This window comes from Myotis yumanensis, unplaced genomic scaffold (genome assembly GCF_028538775.1).
Source record: "Myotis yumanensis isolate MYYU_CA2020_CCGP unplaced genomic scaffold, mMyoYum1.0.hap1 SCAF_3, whole genome shotgun sequence".
NCBI classification, from domain to species: domain Eukaryota; kingdom Metazoa; phylum Chordata; class Mammalia; order Chiroptera; family Vespertilionidae; genus Myotis; species Myotis yumanensis.
Window position 1 is genome coordinate 112,048,955 of NW_027223754.1, and position 27,481 is coordinate 112,076,435.

At 39.9% G+C, this 27,481-nt stretch overlaps 1 protein-coding gene and 1 pseudogene across 1 annotated transcript in view; one reads left to right on the forward strand and one right to left on the reverse strand.

Annotated features, from left to right (window-relative positions):
* The window catches only part of FRY (FRY microtubule binding protein), a 559,746-nt gene that overhangs the window by 514,607 nt on the left and 17,658 nt on the right, over positions 1-27,481 (reverse strand). The window lies entirely within an intron of this gene.
* Positions 7,643-8,629, forward strand: LOC139005205 (rho guanine nucleotide exchange factor 39 pseudogene; annotated as a pseudogene).

The following is a 27,481-nucleotide window of genomic DNA, read 5'->3' on the forward strand; positions in this document are numbered from 1 at the left end:
GATGACAAAATAGTACATTCCCAGTGTGACAGTGGGGTAAGTAGAAGCTACACTGACACGCTCATAGAAGCAAAATTTAATTACAACTAAAATACAGAAAAGCATCCTGAATAATCAAATTTAAGACTAGCTGTAGAGAACCATGATAATAAAGGATGGAAAGTGGAGACTGAACATAGACTGGTAGGAAGGACAGGGGAGTGAAAGTGCTGGCCAGGATCCCAGACAGCAGCTGAAGTTCTGGAGAGATATCTCAACTGAGAGGAGTTGCCACTGAAAAGTCTTGGGTCTAAACCCCAAGCTGGGCTCCCCAGCCCAGAGCACCAGAACTAAGAAAGGTGCTCACAGAACATATGACTGTGGAAAGCAGTAAGATTGCTATCTGCCAGGGAGAGACAGCTGAAAATGAAGCCACCTCTTAAAGGATCAACGCATAAAATTTTGTGTGCTGCCACTCACCCAGGGCAGAGGGAGAGCAGAGGGAACTGAAGCTGTGTGAGCAGAAGCCAGGAATGAGGGCTCTGGGGTTAGAGCTCAGGAGGCAACAGCCCAGTTTCCTGTGGTGAGTCATTCCCTCATATTGCAGAGGACATCTTTCTTCTGCACACCTTTATCATCCAGGCTAATTTTGCTTGGGTGTGAAGCAATTGCCCCACCCTATTGGAAAATGAGTTTCCCCACCCTGTGGAGTTTCTAAGGCCTATTAAGAAACTGAGAATAACAATCAGCCTGCACCAGTTTAGGGAAGTTTTTCTTCACCAGTTTAGGGAAGTTTTCTGCCATTATTTCTTCAAACGTGTTCTCTACCCCTTGCTCAGTTTCTTCCCCTTCTTTTAGTCCCAGGATATGAATATTGTTATGTTTTATGTTGTCTGACAGCTCCCTTAAGCTGTCCTCTGTTTTTTAATTGTTTTTTTTCTTTTTGGTTCTCTTATTGAGTCATTTTTTTCTACCTTGTCTTCTAATTCACTGATCTGATCCTCAATTTCCCCTAATCTGCTGTATATTTCTTCCATTGTGTTCTTTATTAGTCCTATGTCATTATTCCTAGTTACTATATCTTTTCACATGCTGTTGAGCATCTTTGGCATCATTCTTCTGAGCTCTATGTCTGGTAAATTTCTTATCTCCATTTTATTTAGCTCTTCTTCTGGAGAATTTTCTTGTTCTTCCACCTGGGGCTTGGTTTCTTTGTTGGTATTTTTTTAATCTACCCATTTTGGCTGCCTATTCAAGTTTTTGTCTGTGTATTATGTAGATTGGCTACAACTCCCAATCTCCAGTACTGGACAGTGTTAGACACCTTTTTGACTGCCCCTGAGTACCCTGTTTGGAGCTAACAGCAATCCAAAGGTGTGGCTCCCTTTGCTGGGCTGGGTGCCTTTGGGAAGGACCAAGATGTGCACCAAGGTCTGATTTTTCTAGCCCTGTGCCCCAAATTAGATAAGGAAATGATGTAAAGCCCCCAGAGAACCCCTAAGCCTGCAATCGAATTGTTATTCAGTCTTAATTTGCCTCAGGCTATCAACTACATTGTGTGGCAAGAGGCTTTCCAACAGGGGCATAGAAAGGGAGTAGACTGACTATTCTCGGGAGGGAAAAGGGTGTGGGGGTGTGGGAAGAGACTGGACAAAAATTGTACACCTATGGATGAGAACAGTGGGTCGCGGGGGTAAGGGTAGAGGGTGGGGTGGGAACCGGGTGGAGGGGAGCTATAGGGGGAAAAAAGAGGAACAACTGTAATAATCTGAACAATAAAGATTTAATTTTTAAAAAAATAGGATAATATTGGAAGTGCTAGCCACAGCGATCAGATAAGAAGAAATAAAAGGCACCCAAATTGGAAAGGAGGAAATAAAACTTTCATTATTCACAGATAACATGATATTGTCCATAGAAAACCCTAAAGACTCCACCAAAAACCTACTAGATTTAATAAATGAATTTGGCAGTGTAGCATAATATAAAATTAACACCCAGAAATCAATGTATTTTTATACATCAATATTAAATTTTCAGAAAGAGAAACTAAACAATCCCATTTACCATGGCAACAAATAAATGAAGATACTTAGGGATAATCTTAACCAAGGAGTTTAAAGACTTATACTCAGAAAACCACAGCATGTTGAAAAAACAGATGGAAGGAAATATAAATAAGTGGAAGAACGTACAGTGTTCATGGATTGGTAGAATTAACATTATAAAGTGACCATACCACACAAAGGAATCTATAGATTCAATGCTATCCCTATTAAATTATCAATGGCATATTTCACAGATCTAGAACAAATACTCCAAAAAATTTATATGGAACCAAAAAAGACCCCGAATAGCCATAGCAATCTTGAGAAAGAAGAACAAACTTGGAAGAATCACAATACGAGTTATCAAGTTATACTACAAAGCCACTGTACTCAAAACACCATGGTACTGGATAAGAACAGGCATATAGATCAATGAAACAGAACAGAGAACCCAGAAATCGACCCAACCTATTATGCTCAATTAATATTTGACAAAGGAGGCAAAAGCATACAATGGAGTCAAGGCAGTCTCATCAATAAATGGTGTTGGGCAAATTGGACAGATACATGCAAAAAAAAAAAAAAAAAGAAACTAGACCACCAAACTTACACCATACACAAGAATAAATTTAAAATGGTTAAAGACTTAAATATGCCCTCACCAGTTTGGCTCAGTGGATAGAGCGTCAGCCTGCGGATTCAAGGGTCCCAGGTTCGATTCCGGTCAAGGGCATGTACCTTGGTTTCAGGCACAACCCCAGTAGGGAGTGTGCAGGAGGCAGCTGATCAATGTTTCTAACTCTCTATCCCTCTCCCTTCCTCTCTGTAAAAAAATCAATAACATATATTTTTTAAAAAAAGACTTAAATATAAGTTGGGAAATCATAAAAATCCTAGAAGAAACTATAGGCAGCAAAATCTAAGACATCTCTTGTAGCAATATGTTTACAGTTACATCTCCTAGGGCAAAAGGAAACTAAGGAGAAAATATACAAATGGGACTACATTAAAATCATAGCTTCTGCACAGCAAAGGAAACCATCAAAAAATTGAAAATGGAGCCCAATATATGGGAGAACATATTTTCCAATGATACATCTGATAAACGGTTAATATCCAAAATATATAAGGAACTCATATAACTTAACAAAAGATAAACAACCCAGTTTAAAAATGGCCAAAAGACCTAAATAGATACCTCCAAAATGGACATACAGATAGCCAAGAAACATATGAAAAAATGCTCAAAGTCACTGATGATCAGATAAATGCAAATTAAAATGACAATGAGGTATCATCTCACACCTGTCAGAATGGCTAACATCAACAAATCAACAAATAACAAGTGCTAGTGAGGATGTGGAGAAAAGGGAACCCTAGTACACTGCTGGTGGGAATGCAGACTGGTGCAGCCATTATGGAAAACAGTTTGAAGTTTCCTCAAAAATTAAATATGGAACTGCCATTTGACCCAGCGATCTCACTTCTAGGAATATATCCTAAGAAACACAAAACACCAATCAGAAAGAATGTATGCACCTCTATTTTCATAGCAGCACAATTTACAATAGCTAAGATCTGGAAACAGCCCAAGTGCCCATCAGTAGATGAGTGAATAAAAAAAAGCTGTGCTACATTTACACCATGTAATACTATGCAGCAGTAAAAACTAAGGATCTCTTACCCTTTGGGACAGCATGGAGGGACCTGGAGAGTATTATGCTAAGTGAAATAAGCCAGTCAGAGAAAGACAAGTATCACATGATCTCACTCACATGTGGAATCTAATGAACAAAATAAACTGTTGGACAAAATAAATCCAGAGACATAGAAGCATGGAACAGACTGTGGAATCTCAGAGGGAAGGCGGGAGTGGGTGGGTGGGAAGAGATCAACCAAAGATCTTGTATGGATATACTAGTATGTATAACCCATGGACACATACAATAGGGTGGTGAAGGGCTGGGGTGGCAGGCAGGTGTGAGCTAGAAGCAGTCAATGGAGGAATAAAAGGAGACATATGTAATTCTTTCAAAAATGAAGATTTTTTAAAAATATTTTTGTATTGATTTCAGAGAGAGATAGAAACATCAATGACTGATTGGCTATCTCCTGCATGCCTCACTACTGGGGATCAAGCCCACAACCCGGGCATGTGCCCTGACTGGGAATCAAACTGTGACTTCCTGGTTCATAGGTTGACACTCAACCACTGACCCAGGTAGGCCATGCCTCAACAATAAAGATTTAAAAAATAATAATAAATTCCCAGTGTTTACACTATGCCTTACTCCACTATGGAGTTGTTTTCAGTGGGGTTATGGGACACAAGAAAACATGTTTCACAAAATGTGTAAAATGGCAGATGAAATTATGGCACAGAGACAGTGAGGCTTAGTTCCTAGAAAAATCTCATTTAGTGGTGAGAAAGAAAATACCAATCATTAGCTAACTGTAAACTTAGAGAAATCTTTGTAATCATAAAATGCCACTATTCTTCCAAGATAAAAGTGTTTAATAAAATGGTGCAATAGGGCATACATTGCTAGCAAGTTGCTAGATTGTCAAAATTTTCAACTTTTTCCATCTCTTGAGTTATTTTTTTTTCTAAAATATATATGCTGAAGTATAATTCTACCCACGTAGCTCTGTCTCTGCACAATTCCACTTGCTGACATTTCACAGAGGCACTTAGAATTCAGTGTCTCTCACAGATTAAAGAAAGCCTGAGCCTTCCCAATGCATTTCGATAAGGATTATGTTTATGTCTCACTAAACGGAAGAGAAATGTTTTAGATCTTTCTGAGAACCCTAAAAGCCCACTGGATTTGAAGCTGAGAAGGAAGCTTTGCATTTTTTTATGAACTCAACCATCAGAAGGACCAACTACTTTCTAAAACAAAGCTGGCAGCACAAACACAAGAAAACCTCTACTCTTGTTTTGAAAATAAGACACATTCACAGCTGCTTCCTCTTCTCTGACACTCAGAGAAGATTTAAGAATTTCTACCTTAAAGCTCTACCTGGTTTTATCTGAGCCAGCGTCAGTCCAAAACCTGAGAACAGTTTCAGAATTTAGATTCCTGGGAACCCCAGCCAACAGTACTCTCAGGAAGTGGTTACTGTTGAGTAAGGCTAGACTTCACTAATCCTATCCTACAGTGAGTCCTGATTTTAAGTAGTAAAAAGTTCCATAAACAAATTTAAGTGGGGCAAAATAGTACCAATTAGACAGTTGGGGACATATGTTAGGTCTGAAAAAATATAGATTGCTTGGAAGTAACTATTTGTAATGTATACATAGTCTCTGCCAGTCTAGGCGAGAGATAGCACACTCAATCCCACAGGACTGCTCCAGTGTCCAAATAAGGATCATCAGTAAATGTCACAATAAGCACCTTGTTTGCAAGAATAAGGCTTAGCACACTGTTAAGCCCATGGTGTTGCTCAGTAAATATCCATGGAATGAAAGAATGAATATTCCTAAGGGACTCAGAGACTTGGTACTCAAAAAAGCATGGGACCCAAGTTGAAATCCTCAATCCACATCCTTAGATATACAATTTTGGTTAGTCACTTAAACAATAAACCTCGGATTTCTAGTTCCACTTTTATTATAAATATAGACTTAAGTGAAACCTTATGCCCAGGTTTCACTTAAATAGACAACTCCAAATTGTGCGTGAATTAATGAGATTTCACTATCTATATATATAAAAAGCCAGCAACTGTAAAGGCCATAACGACCATAAGGACCAGTTGCTATGATGCCCACTGTGGCCAGCGAACCGCCTGATCAGGGGTTGGGGTCGGCTGGCCAACCTTGTGGCTCCTCCCCCCTGCCAGCCTTTCCCTGATCAGACTCTCCCACCCCGATCAAGAGTGATGCTGGCTGGCCAAACATCCCCTCACTTCCCCCTGGCCAGCCCCACCCCAAATCAGCCCGCCCCTCCATGATAGACCGCAGCCCCTTCCCTCAGGTGGCCTGCCCCTGATCGCACCCCCCACCCCAATAGAGAGCGGGGCTGGCTGGCCAACCCCCTGCAGCCACTCTTCCCACCAGGCCCCACCCATATTGGCCCCCTCCACCTCGATCAGGGGCACAGCTGGCCAGCCAACCACCGACAGCCCTCCCCACAGCCAGCCCCACCCTTGATCAGCCCCCACCACCCCGATCAGCCTGTAGCCCCTCCCCCCAGACAGCTCCTCCCCTGATCACTCCCCCCACACCAATTGGGGATGGGGCTGGCCAGCCAACCTCCCATGGCCCCTCCCCCTGCCGCTCAATCGCCCTCCCCCACCCCAATTGGGGGTGGGGACAGCCAGCCAATCGCCTGCAGCCCCTCTCCCCAGCCAGCCCAGCCCTAATTGGGCCCCGACTGGGACAGGCCAGCTGGCCAACCTCCCGTTGTCTCCTCCTCCTGACAGGCCCAGCCCCAATCCGCCCTGATTGGGGCCAGGCTGGCCGGACCCCACCCGTGCATGAATTTGTGCACTGGGCCTCTAGTCTAGACTATATATATAAAAGCCTAAGTGACCTTTATGACTGAACGACCGGAACAACCGGTTGACTGGTCACTATGACGTGCACTGACAACCAGGGGGCAGATGCTCAATGCAGGAGCTGCCCCCTGGTGGTCAATGCGCTCCCACAACCAACTTCCCGCGGCTGGCCAACCTCCCCCAGTCCCTCCCTGAGGCCAGTCCCTACCCCCAGCCGGCTCTGATCCACCCCAATTGGGGCTGGCCAACCTCCTGTGGCCCTTCCCCCTGTCCTCTCCCCCCCCCCCCCCCCCCGCCAGCAGGCCCCTCCCTAGATGCTCTGCAAGGAAGAAATTATATAAAGGCGGCCACCAGGTGGCCCCCGACAACCAGCATGAATATTAGCTGGACAAATCCAGATCTCAGGCTGGCAAAGGCGTCCAACTGCCCACCCAAAGGGCTGATCACGTCTTGGCCACCCCCCCCAACCCCCTTGAGACAGGTGCCAGACACAGGGCTCACAACTAGTGAGTGCCGCTGCAGTGGCATGAGCCTCTCCCAATTGGTACTGACTGGGTCCGAGCCCACGGCAGGCACGGCAGGCACAGTGGGCCGGGATGAGTGGGAGCAGCAGGCAGGAGTGGCAGGTGGCATTGGACTGTCGGTTTCAGCCCAATCCCCGCAGGCCACACCACGGAACCCCACCCGTGCATGTATTCATGCACCGGGCCTCTAGTATGTATTTAATTTGGAAGCAAATCTCTAGGCTTTCTTGGTGAACAGGTACAAATTCAGAAATACCCAAATAGCCATTATAATATCAAAGATAAGCTCTGATGCCCACTAGGCATAAGGGCTTTACTCATCCAATAAATTTCAATTCCATGATAATCAGAAAATTCCTAATTTAGTTCAGAACACCTCAAATTTGAACCATGGGTCCTACAGAAATTATATTTCAAAGATAGACCTAATCCCAGGATAGCAGCGTCATCCTGGGGGTTTACTATGATGCCTATCCCCTCCAGTTATTAGGCACAAGGTCAAAAATTAATTTCACATACAAAAAAAGTCACTGGAAAATGCCCTTTAAAAAAAAACTGTTAAAGAAAAAGCTGACCGGTCAGCTACTCATGGAGAACCCAGGCCCCAGGTCTCGGTGCCCAATGTAAGAGCAGCGTGCTCACTAGGAGTAGAAACACGCCTGTACTGCCTGGGAGAAGCGGTGCTACTAGAAACAGCTGGGGCTGATGGCCACGTACTTCATGGTATTCTAAGAGCCAAGGGCACCCTGCGACCACTGGAGCCCCAGGCCCTGTTTGGGTCCTGGGAGCTCATTTACGGCGTCAGCCAAGAGCTGCTTCCCTATGTGAAAGGAGGGCACTGGGGACAGGAGCTGGAGGGCTTCTGCCCCCGCCTGGAGCTCTACACCCAATTCGCTGCCAATGCAAAGAGGTCCCGGACCACCCTGCAGGAACAACTAAAGAAAGGAAAAGGTTTCGGAGATTCCTGAGGATTCAGGAAGGCTGCCCTGAGTTTGGGGGCCTTCAGCTCCAGGATCCGCTCCCTTTGCCCCTGCAGAGGCTTCAGCAGTATGAGAATCTTGTGGCTTTAGCTGAAAACACAAGTCCCAACAGCCCTGACCACCAACAGCTCACCCGGGCTGCTCGGCTGATGAGACTGTCCAGAGGGTCCACACCATTGGTCAGAAACATAAGAATGACCAGCACTTCCGGCGTGTCTGGGCTCTTCTCAGTGGACGCCAAGCAAAGGAGCTTACCTCAGGTTGCTGATTCCTATGCCAGGGCTGGCTGTTGGTGGTGCCTCCCCGTGGGGAGCCTCAGCTCCAAATGTTCTTCCTGTTCTCTGATGTTCTTCTCATGGCCAAGCCTCAACCCCCACTGCACCTGCTGCCTTGTGGTGCCTTTGTCTGCCGGGCTGTTTACTCCATGGCCCAGTATCAACTCCAAAGGGTATTTGGCCACTTGGGAGGCCCTTGTGGTGACCTGCTCAGTCTGTCCTTTCCTCATGAGAAGCTACTGCTTATGTCCACAGACCAGGAGGAACTGTTGTACTGGTACCACAGTCTGACTTTGGCCATCAGCAGCCAGAAGAACTAGAAGAATCTTATGAATTCCAGAACCCAGGATACTTCAGGGTTAGGTCAGGGTCAGGAGTACAAACTAAACAAAACACAGAACCTACATGGTTTGAGAAGGGTCATTTTGTATTTGCCTAGGACTGGGTTATTTGACAGCTCTTAAGAATCAGGAAACCAAGTCTGACCCATTTGAACCTCTGCTGAACCAATCCCTGCAGCACAGATGAGGGGATTTGGGGCTGATAAGCTTGGTGCTGTGGCCAGTCGTTTTTCAAGGCTATGGCTTTGCAAAGGTGGCTGTTTTATAGTTTATTTTCCCACTGAATTTATGTAAAGTTTGTTTTTTTGGGGGGTAGGGGTCAAAAAAGAAAAATATATTTTAATGTATAAGCCCAGGCATTATCCACCCAGAATTTATTCTCTAAGGTATATGAGCGTAGGAGCATTTACAACTATTTACTGCTTGCATGTTGTTCAGGAATATACTTGAAAGTGAAGGAAACAATTTGAGAATGATTTCCAGTCATCTGGGATATCTTTAAATATAAATGTACCTACACATATGTGCAAGCATACACCATCCACAGAATACCCATGCACACATGGTCTGTGCACATGCTTACTCTCTCCCTCTCTCTATTCTCTGTATATATTTGAAAGGCTATCTAACATATGTATGGTTTATCACTTATATGTAAATATGCAATACACACATACAGATCATACTAGTAGTCTTTCTAAACAGATATAAATATTGTGCATGCAGGCTGAGAGTATCACATTTCAGGGGTGGCTATCACAACATCAGGATCCCAGATTCCTCTTCCACTCTGATCCCCATTCGAGGGTAATGATAGCACTCTTTATCTGTCTTAGCTTCGAGTTTCCATTGCATCTCAATTCCATTGGTTATTCAATCTGCAGTCAGTTAAACTACACTCAAGCTAAAGGTATGGGTACATGTGGAAACATCAGGCATCAATCATGGTCATGATTTGATACCTTATACTTTGAAAACTGTATCTTAGCCATATCCACACTCCAATTAGCATAGCTAGGAACCTCAATGAAAACAAATTATCAAACTGAGTTGGATACCCCTTAAAATATCCTAACATATCAAACAACAGTTAAAATGTGTTTAAGAAAACTTTTATCAAGAAGCGTAAGTGGTGGGTCTCATCCAAAAGTATCTCAGATGCAGCCATATTATCAACCACATGATGATCTTTCCATTGAAGGCATATGTGGCATTTGTTGACGTTTCACTTGAAACTCAGAATTTTGTTTATTCCTCTGAGCAGTGGATCGAAAGCCATGCCTTACATTAAGTAATGACTGAAAACTATTTGACAGGGTGTATTTACAAAATAGGAATTTTCCATTTGTCTGGCAACAGTCACTGTCGATTCCCTATATTGGCAAGAGAAAAAATGAGTCTATTTCAGAGTCAAAATTTCAACTGGGCTTTCATTCTGCCAACATCCTCTATTTTCCTAGTATGCCATGACAGTAAAAATATTTAAGACTCACAACAATTTGTGAAGAGGATAAAAGAAAACATATCCTCATTTGAATCCCAAGAATTAGAATATAATCAGTTGGTTGTCTTTTGATATATCTTAAATGCTACAAAGAAGCAGCAACCAGACTGACAATCTCAAAACTGAACTAGAAGTTACAGACCCACGTCCTTGCTCTGTTATGTAATGCACACATATACACGAGTACATCTACAACAGAGATAACTAATGTTGAATGTTGCCCTGACAGATCTCAAAGGATACAGATAATTAAATAAAAAGACAAGAGCATGTAGAACATGTTTTACTATCTTCCGTGTCATCAATTATGAATGTCACCAGCTCAAGCTAATATTCATAAAAGCCTCTTTTGACCCAAATGGCTATTTTTGCCTAATGCTCTTCTCCCCTCCCTTTTAACAAAAACCTCCAATAGATAATCATTATTTTCTTTCCTGGTGCTTTATTGAATTTTAAAATAAAAGGTTTTTTTTCTTTGTCTTTTTTCTCTTAATTAAAGTCAGTATATGTCTTCTTAGAACAATACTAATTGCCTCTACTAGATATTTCTAGTGGAGACTGACCTCATCTTAAATGATACTGTCCTTCCCAGGGTTTCCTGCTAATCTCTCCAACAGGTCTTAAATAAACTTAACCTCATTAGAAGGCTCATGTTTCAGATCCCAAAGGAACACAAAGGTCTAAAGATCAAATGGGGCACTAGAATCCCCTCTGGTGAATATCCTTTTAGGAATCAAAAGGCAAAGCACACAGGATCCACCCAAAAACATCCTACCTGGAGTGCAGGCGCAGCATCTGTTTCAAAAACTTCTTGGGGAACTCCAGGTTGCAGGATGGCAGTGAACAATACAAGATGTTTTGGACCCCTCAACTTCACTTGCAAGTTTAGTGTAGACATAGCCTTAAAGACTTTGCTTTTTCTTGCTTGTGTTAATTTTTAAAAAATAGATTCCACCGTTGGTCTACTTGCCCACCCTTTTGGTAGGTTACTTGTACCTAAATTCTACCTACCACCCACCCTGTGTTTGCAGGTCTCCAATCCAATGGCCCATCTCTGGTCTCTTCATTCTGTGGAATCTTAACTGTCTGTTATCTCTGCAGCATCTTCTAGGCAGCAGCTCATCAGCAATTCAAATGTAACTTGACCAAGATTGGTGTCTAAGACTTAGCAGTACTCGCCCCCCCCCTCCCCCTCCCGCCACCCTCCAGCCTTGTTATCTGACTCCTGCCTTCTAGCATCTTTCTTAACTCCATTCTCATTGATTTGCCCCTTCTGGACACAGAGCCCCTTGTTCAATATTATTGAAGGTGTATTTTCATAGCAGGTTTGACATCATTCTTAAATACCTCACCATTCTTTGGGACCCAATTAAAAAAAAAAAAGAGTCCACTTTTATGATTCCTTGGGGTGTATTAGCTCCCTAGTGATACAAAGTCAGTGCAATGCTATGGTTAGTTGCCAGGCTGAAATGACATTTCTATTCTTTGGTTTATTATGTGTGTTGCTGCCCAATTACATTGAAGAAGAGAAAAAGCACTTGATCCCACAGTAGAAACAGGGCAATTTGTGCCTCACATTTTCATTTGATATTTATAAATATAACCGAGGTTACCAAACAATATTGTAATGCACAATGCAACTTGATTTTCCCCCAGTTTTATTGGGATGTAAATGACATATAACATTGTTCAAGTTTCAGGTGTACAAGATAATGATTTGATATATGTATATATTGCAAAAGGATTGCCACAAGTTTAGTTATCATCCATCACCTCACAGTTATATATTTTTCCTTGTCATGAAAGCTTTTAAGATCTTCTCTCTTAGCAACTTTCAAATATACAATACGGTCTTGTTAACTATGTCACCATGTTGTACATTATATCCCCAGAACTTATCTACCCTACAACTGAAATTTTGTATCTAATTTTCTCACCCTGCACAAGGCAACTTTAAGCAGAGAATGTTTAAGTCCTTTGGTTAGTATGTTCCAAAGAAGGAAGCACCCACAGAGTCAAGTAAACAGAGAGCTCTAGATCTCCAGCAGCAGCTTATCAGGAGTAACATAGGCAGAATATGCACAGAATTTGGATATTGTGGCCTTTAATGATTCAAAATATGTCCATTCTTGTTAAGTCTTATGAAGACAATGACATTCCAGGAAGGCTTTCAGGAAGGGACGGGACAATTGTTTCTGTGAATCTAGATCACAAGTGTGTTGGCAGTCTAATAAAAGGGGGAAAAACAATAAATGACCAACTGATAGACACCTGATTCTTATTTCTTGGATGGTGAATTCATTTTGAATTTGCCAGGTCAACTGGATTCACTTTATTATTTTTTAATTTATTTATTTGTGTTTTGGTTTTATTTTATTTTAATTGTATTAATCTTTATTGTTGAAAGCATTACATATATCCCCTTTTTCCCCCCACTGACCTCTTCTAGACTGCCCTCACCCCCCACCCCAGGCCTTCACCACCCTATTGTCTGTGTCCATGGGTCATGCATACACACACGCATACACACACACACAAGTTCTTTGGTTGATCACTTCCCATACACCCACCCTCCCCCACCTTCTATTCTTCATATTCTTATTGAAATCTTTATTAAGGATCTTAGAACTCATTTATTCTACTCCTCTGCAATGAAACAGAAACACACTGGGCAAACCCCTCACAGGAGCAGAGCTCGGCAGGAGCAGCAGTGAGATTAGAACTCAGGGACCCAGCCTCACTGGCCAGTGCTGCTTCCATTGCCAGACCTGGCCATGTTCTGGAAGCCACCTCCTTTCGTATCTCAATGATGACTTTTCTGCTCTCTTCCTTTACAGGTTTGAATCACCTTGGCCCTTGTTTTTGAATGTTTAGATTTATTTTGGTTAGTTTGTGTGTTTTTGTGGGAAGCCACCTATTGTCTTCACTAGCAGAGAGGTGTGTGCACAAGGAACCCAGAAGGCTGGTGACCCTTGAAGCCCTGGCAAAGGTCAGGGCTGTGGACCCACTGTTAGTCCAGACAATGGTAGCTGAAGCAACTTCCCCATTTACTATTATGTAAATCCTTGCTGATGGGATGGTCTGCCTGCTACTGGAACTTGCCTGCCTAAGGGCTATGGGTGGATCCCAAACTGAATAAAAAGAGGGCGAGGCCTGAGCACAAGTCTATCCTCTTGGGATGGGCTCTAGCCTGGCCCCCCAATTTCCAAATTATCTCTTGTCTCGTCTCTTTCATTTGTGTGCGGCCCCTCTTCCAGATCCTGAACCCTGAACCACGAGGGACGTGGGGGAAACATACAAACATTACACACGTTTTGTTTTTTGATTTGGCACCTTTTCCTGACTCTTGGTAAAGGCGGCTTGGGCATACACAGATGCTTGATGTGCCTTGGAAGGAGCCTTATCTGATTGGTGCCTTTTAATTTATTTTTAAATCTTGCTTATGTTGAGGGCTTCATCGGTTAGGAGGTTTTCTCATTGTTGTTGTCATGTTTTATTTTTTGTTTCATACTACCTTTCTGAACTCCTTAAACCAGCCACTTTCTATTGTCTGCACAGGATACAGTTTGAGAAGACAATCTTGTCATCACATTGATCATATTTCACATACCAGATTCTGGATTGATTTAATCATCATGGTTTCTTGATCCCAACTGTTATGGGTTGGCTCAGTGAGATAGACCACCGACTCAGAATTTAAATTTAAGAGCCTTGCCGAAACCGGTTTGGCTCAGTGGATAGAGCGTCGGCCTGCGGACTGAAGGGTCCCAGGTTCGATTCCGGTCAGGGGCATGTACCTGGGTTGTGGGCACATCCCCAGTAGGAGATGTGCAGGAGGCAGCTGATTGATGTTTCTAACTCTCTATCTCTCTCCCTTCCTCTCTGTAAAAAATCAATAAAATATATTTAAAAAATAAAAATAAAAAATAAATTTAAGAGCCTTTATTAAGCTGGCCAGCTGACCACAGCCCACACCTTCCCCCTCTGGGAAGGTTTGCAGCATGTGGCAGAGACCAAGGGTGCAGTATGATCCTTTATAGCAAAACAGCGTTAAAAAAATACAAAGCATTTCATTAGCTGTTCCTTAGAAGTTCACAGAAAGTTCATAAGCACAAAGGGGAGGTAAACGGAGTCACACCTGGCTGGAGCATATCATAACACATTGTTTTTCTAAGACAATCTAGCAATTTTTCTTCCACGGTCCCTGACCCTAACACAATCCCTTTCCATACCTCAGTCCCTCCTCCCAGCACATTCAGTAAGTTTCTCATGTTTCATTTCCTCCCCCTAGCACACCAACCTAGAAACGTCTCTTCTATGCATGGTTAACCCTTATTTTTCTTATCAAGTTTCCTTTCCCTTCAATATTATTATTACTGGATATGAGAGGGTGCTTAGAATAAGTTAACTTTCTCCTTTTTTCCCTGAGATGGAACCCCTGAGCTTCTAGCTGTGTCTCCATCACCTAATAAGTCAGTTTCCATTTCATTCAGTCAATTCAATTCTTTATTATAATGTGTCCCCTTTTGCATCAAATTGACTTTTTTTTTTTCAAAGCTCTGCATTTGTTCTTCACTTATGAGTCATGTCATTTGGCTCAAAATCATACTTCTTTCCAAAGCTTCTCTCCTACTCTTTTCCCTTGCTAATATTCTGTGGTTATATATGGATCATGTCTCTACTTTGCTGGTAATGTTGACCTTTCACCTGCCTGCTTCAGCACCTCCTACATATTTTACATAAGAGGAACAAGTGTTCAACCTCACTAGACAGCAACATAACTTCAAAGCCATCACTCTAGGAATAGAAATGGTGTTAATATAGGTATGCTGATGGCTGAACATGACCTCAGCTCAGATGGGGCTATGTATGCACAGGACCAGACTAGATGTGGCTACATGGGCAACTTAGGGCCTACTTTTCCATCTGGAGTATAACCTACCAGGGGTGGGCAAACTTTTTGACTCGAGGGCCACAATGGGTTCTTAAACTGGACCGGAGGGCCGGAACAAAAGCATGGATGGAGTGTTTGTGTGAACTAATATAAATTCAAAGTAAACATCATTACATAAAAGGGTACGGTCTTTTTTTTTTTTTTTTAGTTTTATTCATTTCAAACGGGCCGGATCCAGCCCGCGGGCCATAGTTTGCCCACGGCTGAGTCCTAGCCCATGGTCACAGCACCCCATATGTAGGAGATCTGTAGTTAAAAAGTATTGCTACTTGAGTCACCACAAAAACACATCTGTAATTCTATTTGTGTGCTCCTAAGACTTATAAACATTTGTTTGCCCTATCTAACTCAGAGCTCCTTAAGTGTCTGATTCATATTTGGATCCTCATAGTTGGGGCTTATCAAGTGGTTAATAAAAAAGACTTCTGCTTCCCTGAAAGGGCCCCTTTATTCTCAATTTCCATTTTCAAAAATTGACTTTATTATAAAGTGTATAATATACAGTAAATATAGTGTGGCAAATTATTAAGGCAATCAGAACCATCTAGGGCAGTGGTTCTCAACCTTCCTAATGCCGCGACCCTTTAATACAGTTCCTCATGTTGTGGTGACCCCCAACCATAAAATTATTTTCGTTGCTACTTCATAACTGTAATTTTGCTACTGTTATGAATCATAATGTAAATATCTTATATGCAGGATGTATTTTCATTGTTACAAATTGAACATAATTAAAGCGTAGTGATTAATCACAAAAACAATATGTAATTATATATGTGTTTCCCGATGGTCTTAGGTGACCCCTGTGAAAGGGTAGTTCGACCCCCAAAGGGGTCTCGACCCACAGGTTGAGAACCGCTTATCTAGGGCTTGGTTTTCACAGGTGAAATGTATTTTAGAAGACTTATGCCCTGTATCCAGTGTGACTACAGAATATTTGAAACATTTCACAAGTGTAGCAGTTAGCTTGGGAAGGGGTAGTAAGAGAGTCTGTAAACTTCTACCTCCAACAGGTAGGCCAGCTAACTGTAAGAGTCTAGATCAGCACTGAGAACCACACCCGCACCTGAACTCCCAGGTGATCAGTTCACCTGCATCATGACAGAAGCCCTTCTGCAGCTTCATTGAACCTGAAGACTTAGAGAAAAGCAAGACTGGGGAACCAGCAACAAGAAGCTTCCATGAGGTGGTGAAGAAGAAAGAGGGCCGGAATTAGGCTGCTTGACTACGGGGAAAATCCAAAACAAATGTCAACATCTGGACTTTGTTTCAAAGGTGGTCAAATAGCAATTATTTAAGAGAAATTAGCTCTCACCCTCACTGCCTACTCCAGCTCCCACAATGGCACTTAGCTTTCTCACTGTCTTCTATTGACCTTTCCAGGAATTTGATCTTCCCAATTATACTCTTTAGATACTGTAGGTTGCCTTTTTATCCCTAGTGCAGTATTTGATCTTCTAGGTGCTTAGTGGATGTTTGTTGAATGAGTGAAGATTGAGCGAGTACCATAATAGCAGCACTTAGAGAGCACTTCATAACTCGCTGACTTTACAAGGGTTAAACTCATTGAGTCTTCCTTCACATTGACACTATTTTCACCACTTTATAGGTGAGTGAAGTGAAGCACAAACAGGTTAAAGAATTAGCTCTCAACCACATCACCCGAGCAGTCTGGCTCTGGAGGGGATGTTTCTAGGTTGCTTCTCTGTTTTGTATGTTTTAAGTAAAAATAATAATCCTTTAACAATATGATCCTCCCACACACACACACACACACACACACACACAGAGGAAAAAAAAAAGGAAATAAACTGCCACTGTGGATGATGAAGAAAACTACTCAAATACTAAAAGTAACAAGGCTTTATAGAATTTCTATGAAAATAAGTTAGGAAAAAATATTGGTTACAGCCTTGAAATAGACCAATTGTGTTCTCCCACTACTTGGCAGAACCCGTAGGTTTGTTCCATTTGGGCTTTCTAGTTAAATTTTATTTTTATTTTTATTTTTTTTTAATATATTTTATTGATTTTTTACAGAGAAGAAGGAAGAGGGACAGAGAGTCAGAAACATCGATGAGAGAGATCGATCAGCTGCCTCCTGCACGCCCCCCACTGGGAACGTGCCCGCAACCAAGGTACATGCCCTTGACCGGAATCGAACCTGGGACCCTTGAGTCCGCAGGCCGACGCTCTATCCACTGAGCCAAACCGGTTCGGCAGTTAAATTTTATTTTTATTTTTAGTTTCAGGTCACTAAATTTGGAAATGCTATTCAAAATGTTTAAATATTTAACTTATTTGCATTATCATCATTGATTTGCATACACCTTAATGGTATCTACAAAAATATAGTTATAAATATAGCGTTGAAATATTCTTGGATAATTAAATTAATAGTTTAAAATACAAACAGCTTACAACTGTCATATTTTTGAAGAACCATGTAACCACATTCATTTCTTTTTTCTGAATATAGCAACTTTAAATCAATTCATTATTTTCTTAGGCAAGTTATTTTTTCGAAGCATAAAAAATAAACTACATCTGTGTCACTGTATCTAAAATGTAATTGAAAATATTTCCATATTTTAAAAAAAGTATTGAAGTAATGACTCTTGAACTTCTCTGAACAAAATCCACAGTAAGAGATACATATTATATTGCAATCCTATACCAATGTAGGTATACACATATTTACATGTACATTAAATTTTTTTGCAAAATATTTAACTTTACAATACATAATTCACGCTGTTATTTTTATTCTATTCTATTTAATTTTTTTTAATGTCTGGTTTTGAATCACTCAATTGATTTTTCTGACCCTCTGATGGGTCATTAATGGTTCATGAACTGCAGCTTTTCAAGACTAAAGAAATGGACTCTAGAGTTCACAACTTTATTCCTTAGATCCTGGTAACTGCAAGTTAGTTACAGATGCTTATTGGTCAGAACTGTCGCTTCGGGCAGCCAAGTCAATGTGAGTGTACCACATTTTCTCAGGATGGTGGCCTCCGGGTTAATTACTTTGCCAATTACTCATAAAGTTTGGCTTTGCAAAGTGAGCCCTTGGTCCAGTTATTGCTGCCAGATTTCCTTTTTACACTAAACTCAGTGTGTTAGATTGTTGTTCCCACTGACAAGTACTGTAGATAAGGAAGAAAGGTGAATCAAAACAAGAAACCAGATTCCCAGCATCATTTGATGGCACACTCTGGCAAAGAATCAGCTAACACCAAATGACTGTCGGTGAAGTCTAGGAGCCTTCTACAGACACTAACTGACCAAAATAACTCTAGGGCAAATGGTTCAAAGGTTTAATATAGTGAGATTCATCTGCACTGCTTTCTCCTGGCAGTCATCAATAGCACAGCCCACTGGTAACTTAAAATATCACTTAGAGAGGTTTCAGGCTAACATTTTCTATACTCTTAAACTACGAGGTAGGGGAAAGCGTTCTTGAGTACATTGATACACATTTTCTCCTTGCATAATCACATTTCTGCCACAAATCACGTGGTTATACATACTTGCTTCACTTAAATTGGTTACTATAGGCACATTTATTTTCTTAATTTTAGAGTTAAGAAAAACTACAATTAAAAAAACAACTCTTGTTGATTTTTTTCTATTGTCTTTCTATTTTATATTTCATTTATTTCTACTCTAATCTTTCTTATTTTCTTTCTTCTGCTAACTTTGTACTTAGTTTGTTCTTCTTTCCAGCTCCTTGATGTGTAAAGTTAGGTTATTTGAAACTTTTCCTTCTTTTTTAATGTAAGTGTTTATCGCAATAAACTTTTGTATTAGTTCTGCTTTTGTGTGTGCATTCCATAAGTTTCAAAGCCAGGTGTTTTCATTTTCATTTGTCTCAAGATATTTTCTAATATTCTTTTTGATTTTTTCTTTGACCCAATAGTTGTTAAAAAGCATTTTGCCTAATTTCCACGTATTTGTGAATTTTCAAGTTAGTTTTTGAAAATATAAACAAAATTGACAAACTTAGTTAGACTAAGATAAGAAGACAAATAAAATCAGAAATGAAAGAGGAGTCATCACACGATGCCACAGAAATAAAAAGGATCATAATAGACTACTATTAATAATTACAACAGCAAATTGAATAACCTAGATGAAGTGAATGAATTCCTAGAAATATACAACCTATCAATAAAAAGAAATTCTGAACAGACTTATAATTAGAATTATATATCACTTAACAGTAGGGATACATTCTGAGAAATGAATTGTTAGGTGATTTCATTGTTGTGTGAACGGCATAGAGTGTTACACAAATTTAGGTGGTATAGCCTACTACTGTAACTGTATATGCTATACTTTCATATGACTGGCAGCACAGTAGGTGTGTTTACCCCAGAATCACCACAAACTCATGAGCAATGGATTGTGCTATAATGTTATGACACCTAGGACTCAACTAGGTGATAGAAAATCTTCAGCTCCATTATAATCTTTAAGACCACCACCGTATGTCCGGTCCATTGTTGACTGAAACATTGTTATTTGGTGCATGACTATAGTATATAAATTGAATTAGTAATCATTATTTCCCAATAAAGAAAAGCCCAGGACCAGATGGCTTCACTAGTTAATTCTACCATATATTTAAAGAATTAATGCCAATTCTTCTAGGAAATGGAAGAAAAGAGAATACTTCCAAACTCATCTTATGAGGCCAGCATTACCCTGATACCAAAGCCCAATGAAGACACCACAAGAAACATATAGCCAACATCTCTGATGAATACATATGCAAAAGTCCTCAAAAAATACTAGCAAAACAAAGCCAGCAGCTTATTAGAAGGATCATGTACCACAACCAAGTGAGACTTATCCCTGAACTAGAAGGATGATTCAACATAAAAAATCAAATAATGTGATTAATAGAATAAAGGATAACAATCACATGATCATCCGAATAAATGCAGAAAAAACAGGACAAAATATAAAATTTCATGATAAAAGATATCAACAAACTAGGAATACAAAGAAAGTACTTCAATACAATAAATACCATATGAAAAGTGCACAGCTAATATAATACTTAACGGTGAAAACCCAAAAGCTTTTACTCTAAGATCAGGAACAAGACAAGCACATCCATTCTCGTCACTTCTATTTAACAAAATACTGAACACCCTAGCCAGAGCATTAGAAAAGAAAAAGAAATAAAGGCATCCAAATTAGAAAAGAAGTACAATTGTCCCTGTTTGCAGATGACATGATATTATATATAGAAAACCCTAAGGACTCTACAAAAAAAAAATCATTTAAAATAAAAAGATTTAGTAAAGTTATGGGATACAAAAATCAGTTACATTTCTATATACTTGCAATTAACTACCTAAGAAGGAAATTGGGGAAACAACCCAATTTAAAATAGTAACAAAAAGAATAAAATATTCAGGAATAACTTGAAAACTACAAAAAATTGATGAAACAAATAGAAAAACATCCCATGTTCATGAATTGGGAGACTTAATAATGTTAAATGCCCATACTATATCCAAAGTGATTTACAGATTTAATACAGCTCCTATCAAAATCCCAATGGTATTTTTTACAGAAGTAGAAAAACTTTCTATAATCCCATGGAACAACAAAAGATAGAATAGCCAAATCCATCTTGAGAAAGAACAAAGCTGAAAGCATCATACTTCCTGATTTCAAAATATATTGCAGAGCTACAGTAACCAAAACAGCATGGTATTAACATAAAGACAGACATATAGACCAATGGAACAGAATAAAGAGCCCAGAAATAAATCCATGCATATATGGTTGAACGATATTTAACAAGAGTGTCAAGGATTCACAATGGGAAAAGAATAATTACTTCACCTAATGGTGTTGAAAAAACTGGTTATCCACATGCAAAAGAGATGAATTTGGTCCTTATTTTACATCAGACATAAAAATCAACTCAAAATGAATTAAAGACTTAAAATGTAAGACCTGAAACTATAAAATTCCTAGATAAATACATAGAGAAAGAGCTTCATGACACAGGTCTTGACAATGATTTCATGGATATCACACCAAAAGCACACATAACAAGAACAGAAGTAAAAAAGCAGGACTCAGCCCTAGCTGGTTTTGCTCAGTGGATAGAGCGTTGGCCTGCAGACTCAAGGGTCCCAGGTTCGATTCCGGTCAAGGGCATGTACCTTGGTTGCGGGCACATCCCCAGTAGGGAGTGTGCAGGAGGCAGCTGATCGATGTTTCTCTCTCATCGATGTTTCTAACTCTCTACCCCTCTCCCTTCCTCTCTGTAAAAAATCAATAAAATATATTTTTAAAAAAAGCAGGACTCAGCAAACTGCAACGCTTCTTCACAACAAAGGAAATAAACAACAGAGAAAAAAGGCAACCCATAGAATGGGAGAAAATATGTGCAATCCATACATCTGTTAAGGGGATCATCTCCAAAATATATAGGAATTTCTACAATTTTAAAAATTTGCTAAAGACTTAAATAGACATTTATTCAAAGAAGACATACAAATGAACAACAGGTGCATGAAAAAATGTCCAATATCACTATATTTGCAGGGAAATGCAAATCAAAAACTCAATAAGGCATCACTTCAGACCTGTCAGGGTGGCTATTATAAAAAAAAACAAAACACACACACACACACAAAAAAAACAAGTGTTGACAAGAATGTGGAAAAATTGAAACCCTTGTGCTTTGTCAGTGGGAATGTAAAATGGTACAACTGCTATTAAAAACAGTATGGAGGTTTCTCAAAATATTAAAAATAAAACTACCATTGTATAGATGTACCACAGTTTTTTAATCCACTCATCTGCTGATGGGCACTTAGGCTGTTTCCAAATCTTAGCTATTGTAAATTGTGCTGCTACGTAATACTTTAAACAATAAAGAATTAAACACACGCGCGCGCGCGCACACACACACACACAAAAACAACAACAACAACAACAAAAAACTACCATATGTTCCAGCAATTCAATTTCTGGGTATTTATCCAAAAGAATTGAAAGCGGGATCTTAAAGAGATATTAGCACTCCCATGTTCATTGCAGCATTATGCACAATAGACAAATGTGAAAACAACCTCCATCCAGAGATGAATAGATTAAGAAAATGTGGTACATACAGACAATGTAATACTATTCATCTTTAACAAAGAAGAAAACTCTGTAATATGTGACAACATTGATGAACCTTGAAGACATTATGCTAAGTGAAATAAACTAATTACAGAAGGACAAATACTGCATGATTCCACTTATATGAGCAATCTAAAAAGTCAAATTTATAGAACCAGAGAGTGGAATAGTGGTTGCCAGTGATTGAGGAAGAGGACATTGGGAGTTACTTATCATCTGGCATTAAGTTTCAGTTAAGAAAGATAAATAAATTCTAGAGATCTTTTGTACATTGTACCTATAGTCAACAATACAGTATTGTATACTTAAAATTTGTTAAAAGGGTATCTCTCATGTAAAGTGTTCTTATAACAATTTTTTTAAAAAGTTTTAATCAACATTTTTTTTTCTTGTAAGGATGACATGCAAATGAACATTTCTTTCTCCCTTCCCCACACCATGCTTGGAGACTTATAGACCAAATACCTTTGCTTTTCATGTAGTATTTTGTAAAGGTTACTCAACTTAACCTCAGATAAAGTACAGCTTCTTGGCTGATGCCAAACCGCCTTTTCTAATTTACCACAGGGTCAAGTATACCATTTAGGTTGGTTCAGGGATGTTTACTCTAGGGTCATGCACTGCAGCCATTAAAACCACAATCAATATTAAGAGGTTCCAAGCTCTGGTCCTGTCTCATTTTAGTATGTATCTAACTCACCAGGGAAGCTTGACCTTCCTTATGACTAACAAAATCAGCCCTACTTAAGTCCATTTCCAATTGATTGGTTCTCTAGGAACATGAAAACAACTTTGAACCTCACACAACCAAGTGCTTAATTTTACATAGTTTAGTTTGTTCATTGTTTCTCACATGTTTGTGTCCTTTCTTCAATGATCTGAAGCTATTCAAAGACTAGAGTTTTCTTGTGCAATTTTTCTTGTATCACCTCCTGCCCCACCTTAGGCAATGGCACCCTCCTGACACCTATGGTTTGAACCAGCTGAATTCTGGGCCTCCTTGGTGTGTGCACTAGTGCTAGTGGAGAGAAGAGAGGAGGCTAGGATGGGAGCAGCTGCTGAGAGTGGCCCTTGAGGTCCAGGAAATGACACTCTTCTAGAATTACATATCAGGGTCAAAGTTGTCTTTGATCCATTGTAAAGCCTTAGAAAGAAGTTGTCTGCAATACTACAATGTCAAGTTCCTTCTCCAGGCCACAGTACACTTGTGGGAAAGTAATAAAGATTATTTGAAAGAGATTGCAAGGCTATTGGCCTTTTAAATTATTTCTAGTAAATGATATGTTATTTTGGAACAGTTAATTTCTAAATACCTTAGGATTGGATGTAGGTCTAAACAGAAAGCCAGCTTTACAGCACTGTAAGACCTGGTAACCCTTATGCTGGTGTTCTGAGAGACATCCTCACACACAGGAAATCACATGGGGATCTTCCTTTCAGACGTCTAGGGTAGAAGTATTTACCTGTCCTATGGGCTGAAAAGTTACTATATAAATATTACAGGAAAGCCTTTCCTGGGCCTTATGTCCCAAAACATGATTAACTGATATAAAAATAGAATATACCCCAAATGGTAAATTGTGAATCATTTTCTGACACTCATATTTAAATAAAATTCCTTTACTGAACAAAAGGACAATAAAGCAAACAAATATAGCACATGAGGGGTTGAAGAAAATGATTCTGACATTTTTCCTAGTGCCTGGATTTGACTATTATAGTTCTAATTACAGAGCCATCCATGGCCAGGGCTATTTCAGGCTGAGATGCAAAGTTAGTGAGAAGAGATTATTTCCTGGGTAGAGTCATATCATTTCCTAAAGTATCATTAATCATTCTTTATTTTTAAAAATTATTATTTTAAAAAATATTGTTGAGAGTATTACAGATCCCTCCCCCTTTTCCCCCTTTCCCCCTTTCCCCTCACCACCCAGTTCCTGCCCTGCCCTACCCCAGGCCTTCACCACCCTATTGTCTGTGTTCATAGGCAATGCATTTATACATATAAATTCTTTGGTTAATCTCTTCTCACCACACTCTCTTCTCTCTTCCCTCTGACATTTGTCTGTCTGTTCTGTTTCCATGCCTCTAATTTTATTTTGTTCATCAGTTTATTGTACTCATTAGATTCCACATGTAAGTGAGATCATGTGATATTTGCCTTTCTCTGACTAGCTTATTTCACTTAGCATAATCAAAATTGTGAATGCCTTTTAGTTTAGTGACAGGAGTTTCCAGGTAATCAAATTAGAAATGCAGAAACAGCCCATGTGGATACACCAACCTGGTCTAGCTGATTAGCACATTTGCCTGAGGTAATTTTCAGAATCAATAGTCTGCTACCTAAACACACATACACCTCCCCTCCCCCCCCCCCCCAAAAAAAAATCATTCCCTGGGACTCATCACCATCTCACAGCAAATCTCAAGACATTACAATCTAAAGTCACATATGATGAAATTATCAACCCCCCCATCAGCAGAGCAGATAAAGTGAACTGAGGTCCCCAAAGTGCCTTTCCATGACCAACAAGAATCACACCAGAGGAGTCACATCACTTGTTCTTGTTCTGATTCATAGAATTTTTGTTTCATCTAAATGGCTTACTTACTGTGATTAGCCAGGTTCCCGTCTGGGCCAGTTAATTTGTGAGGAGGCTCAAATGTTCACACTTAAAGCCTCATGATTTTGCATTCAGCCCCCAAAGGGCAGAGAGCTTCCCCCTAGAAGCTGTGGCTTGGTTCCACATGATCAGTCAGCTTCTCACATATTAGAGAGATTTCCAGATATTTAAATAAACTTTTCTAGATGTGGGAGTAGTATGAAGAAGATGAGCTTTTCCTCCAGGCTGTCTGAAATGTTGAAATCTATGTTGTGGTTTTCAACTTTTTCTGAATGACATTTGTTTAAAAAATAATCCAACCCTACAGTAAAAATACCTAAAAACATTCAAACACATGGAGGCTAAATAGCATGTTATTAGACAATGAATGGGCTACCAACGAGATCAAGAAAGAAATCAAAAACTTCCTGGAAACAAATAAAGATGAACACATAACAACCCAAAATCTCTGGGACACAGCAAAAGCATGTGAGGGGGAAGTTCATAGCACTACAGGCATACCTCAACAAGAAAAATCAACAATGAAGTATTTAACCTTACAACTTAAAGAACTAGAAAGAAAACAACAAGAAAAGCCCAGAGTAAGTAGAAGGAAGGAAATACTAAAGATTAGAACAGAAATAAATGACATAGAGACAAAATAAAAAAATTTTTAAAAAATCAATGAAACCAAAAGCTGGTTCTTTGATAGGATAAACAAAATCGATGAACCTTTAACCAAAACTCATGAAGAAACAAAGAGAGAAGACCCAAAAAATAAAATTAAAAAATGAAAGTGGAGAAGTAACCACTGACACCACAGAAATACAAAGGATTGTAAGGAAATACTATGAACAATTATATGCCAACAAGCTGGACAATGTGGATGAAATGGACAAATTTCTAGAAAAATACAATCTCCCAAAACTGAATCAGGAAGAATCAGGAAACCTGAATAGGCCAATAACAACTGATGAATGGTTAATATCCAAAATATATAAGGAACTCATACAACTTAACAAAATGAAGACAAATTAAAAAATGGACAAAGGATCTAAATAGACACTTCTCCAAAGTGGACATACAGATGGCTAACAGACATATGAAAAAATGCTCAAAGTCATTGATCATCAGAGAGATGCAAATTAAAATGACAATGAGGTATCACCTCACACCTGTCAGAATGGCTACCATCAACAAATGACAAATGCTGGTGAGGATGGGGAGAAAAGGGAACCCTAGTACACTTCTGGTGGGAATGCAGACTGGTGCAGCCATTATGGAAAACAGTATGGAGTTTCCTCAAAAAATTAAAAATGGAACTCCCATTTGACCCAGTGATCCCACTTCTAGGAATATATCCTAAGAAACACAAAACACCAATCAGAAAGAATGTATGCACCTCTATGTTCATAGCAGCACAATTTACAATAGCTAAGATCTGGAAACAGCCCAAGTGCCCATCAGCAGATGAGTGGCTAAAAAAGCTGTGGGACATTAACACCATGGAATACTATGCTGCAGTAAAAAAGAAGGACCTCTTACCCTTTGAGACAGCATGGAGGGACCTGGAGAGTATTATGCTAAGTGAAATAAGTCAGTCAGAGGAAGACAAGTATCACATAATCTCACTCATATGTAGAATCTAAGTAACAAAATAAACTGATGAACAAAGTGGACCCAGAGACATGGAAGCATGGAACAGAGTGTGGAATCTCAGCAGGAAGGCAGGGGAGGGTGGGTGAGTAGGAGGTAATCAACCAAAGACCTTGTATGCCTATAAGCATGGCCCATGGACACAGACAATGGGGCGGTGAGGGCCTGGGGCGGGAGGTGAGGGTGGGCTCAAGGGGGTCAATGGGGGAGAAATGGGGACATATGTAATACTTTCAACAATAAAAAATTATTTAAAAAAAAACATTCCAACCCAAAGCATTTTTAACGCATTCATGATAGTTCAGAGACCTTTTTAAACTATTTAGGCTAGGGCTCCATGGTTTCCACTGTCTGTATTTCATCACCATTCCAGGCTAAGACCAAAGTGCTCAAGAGCTAAATTAGTTCTGAGGTTCTGACTTTATTTTTATAACAAGTGCCTTCTACATCTTAGGCACAGCTCCTGCTTACCCCTCACAACACACCTATGAGGCATACATTCTAATCTCCATTTTACAGAGGCGAAAGCTAAGCACCTGTAAACAATAATAGGAATGGAGCCACTTTAAAATTGAGCAGGAGCTGACTTCACAGAGGAACTGCTTTGCATGTCTTATGCCTCAAACCTTAGAATATTAAAATAGGGCAAAATAATCTTTGGACTGGGCCTCAGCAACCTTGTTTCCAAAAAAACTGTTTGCAGAGATAACAAGAAATCAGTTATTATGACTACGGAACTAATGACTATTGAACTGGAAATGTAGAACTAACATTACTATGTTAGTTTATCTGCACTGAAATGCCTTTCTTCTATTGGTGTAATTGTCCCCCTTCCCTTTCTCATAAATACCCACTGCCTTTTTCTCCTACTGGAAACATTATTTGAGCTTCTTTCTGAACCAGCATGTCCCAAATAGCTATTCTTTGAACTCAAATAAATACTTTTTGCCTCT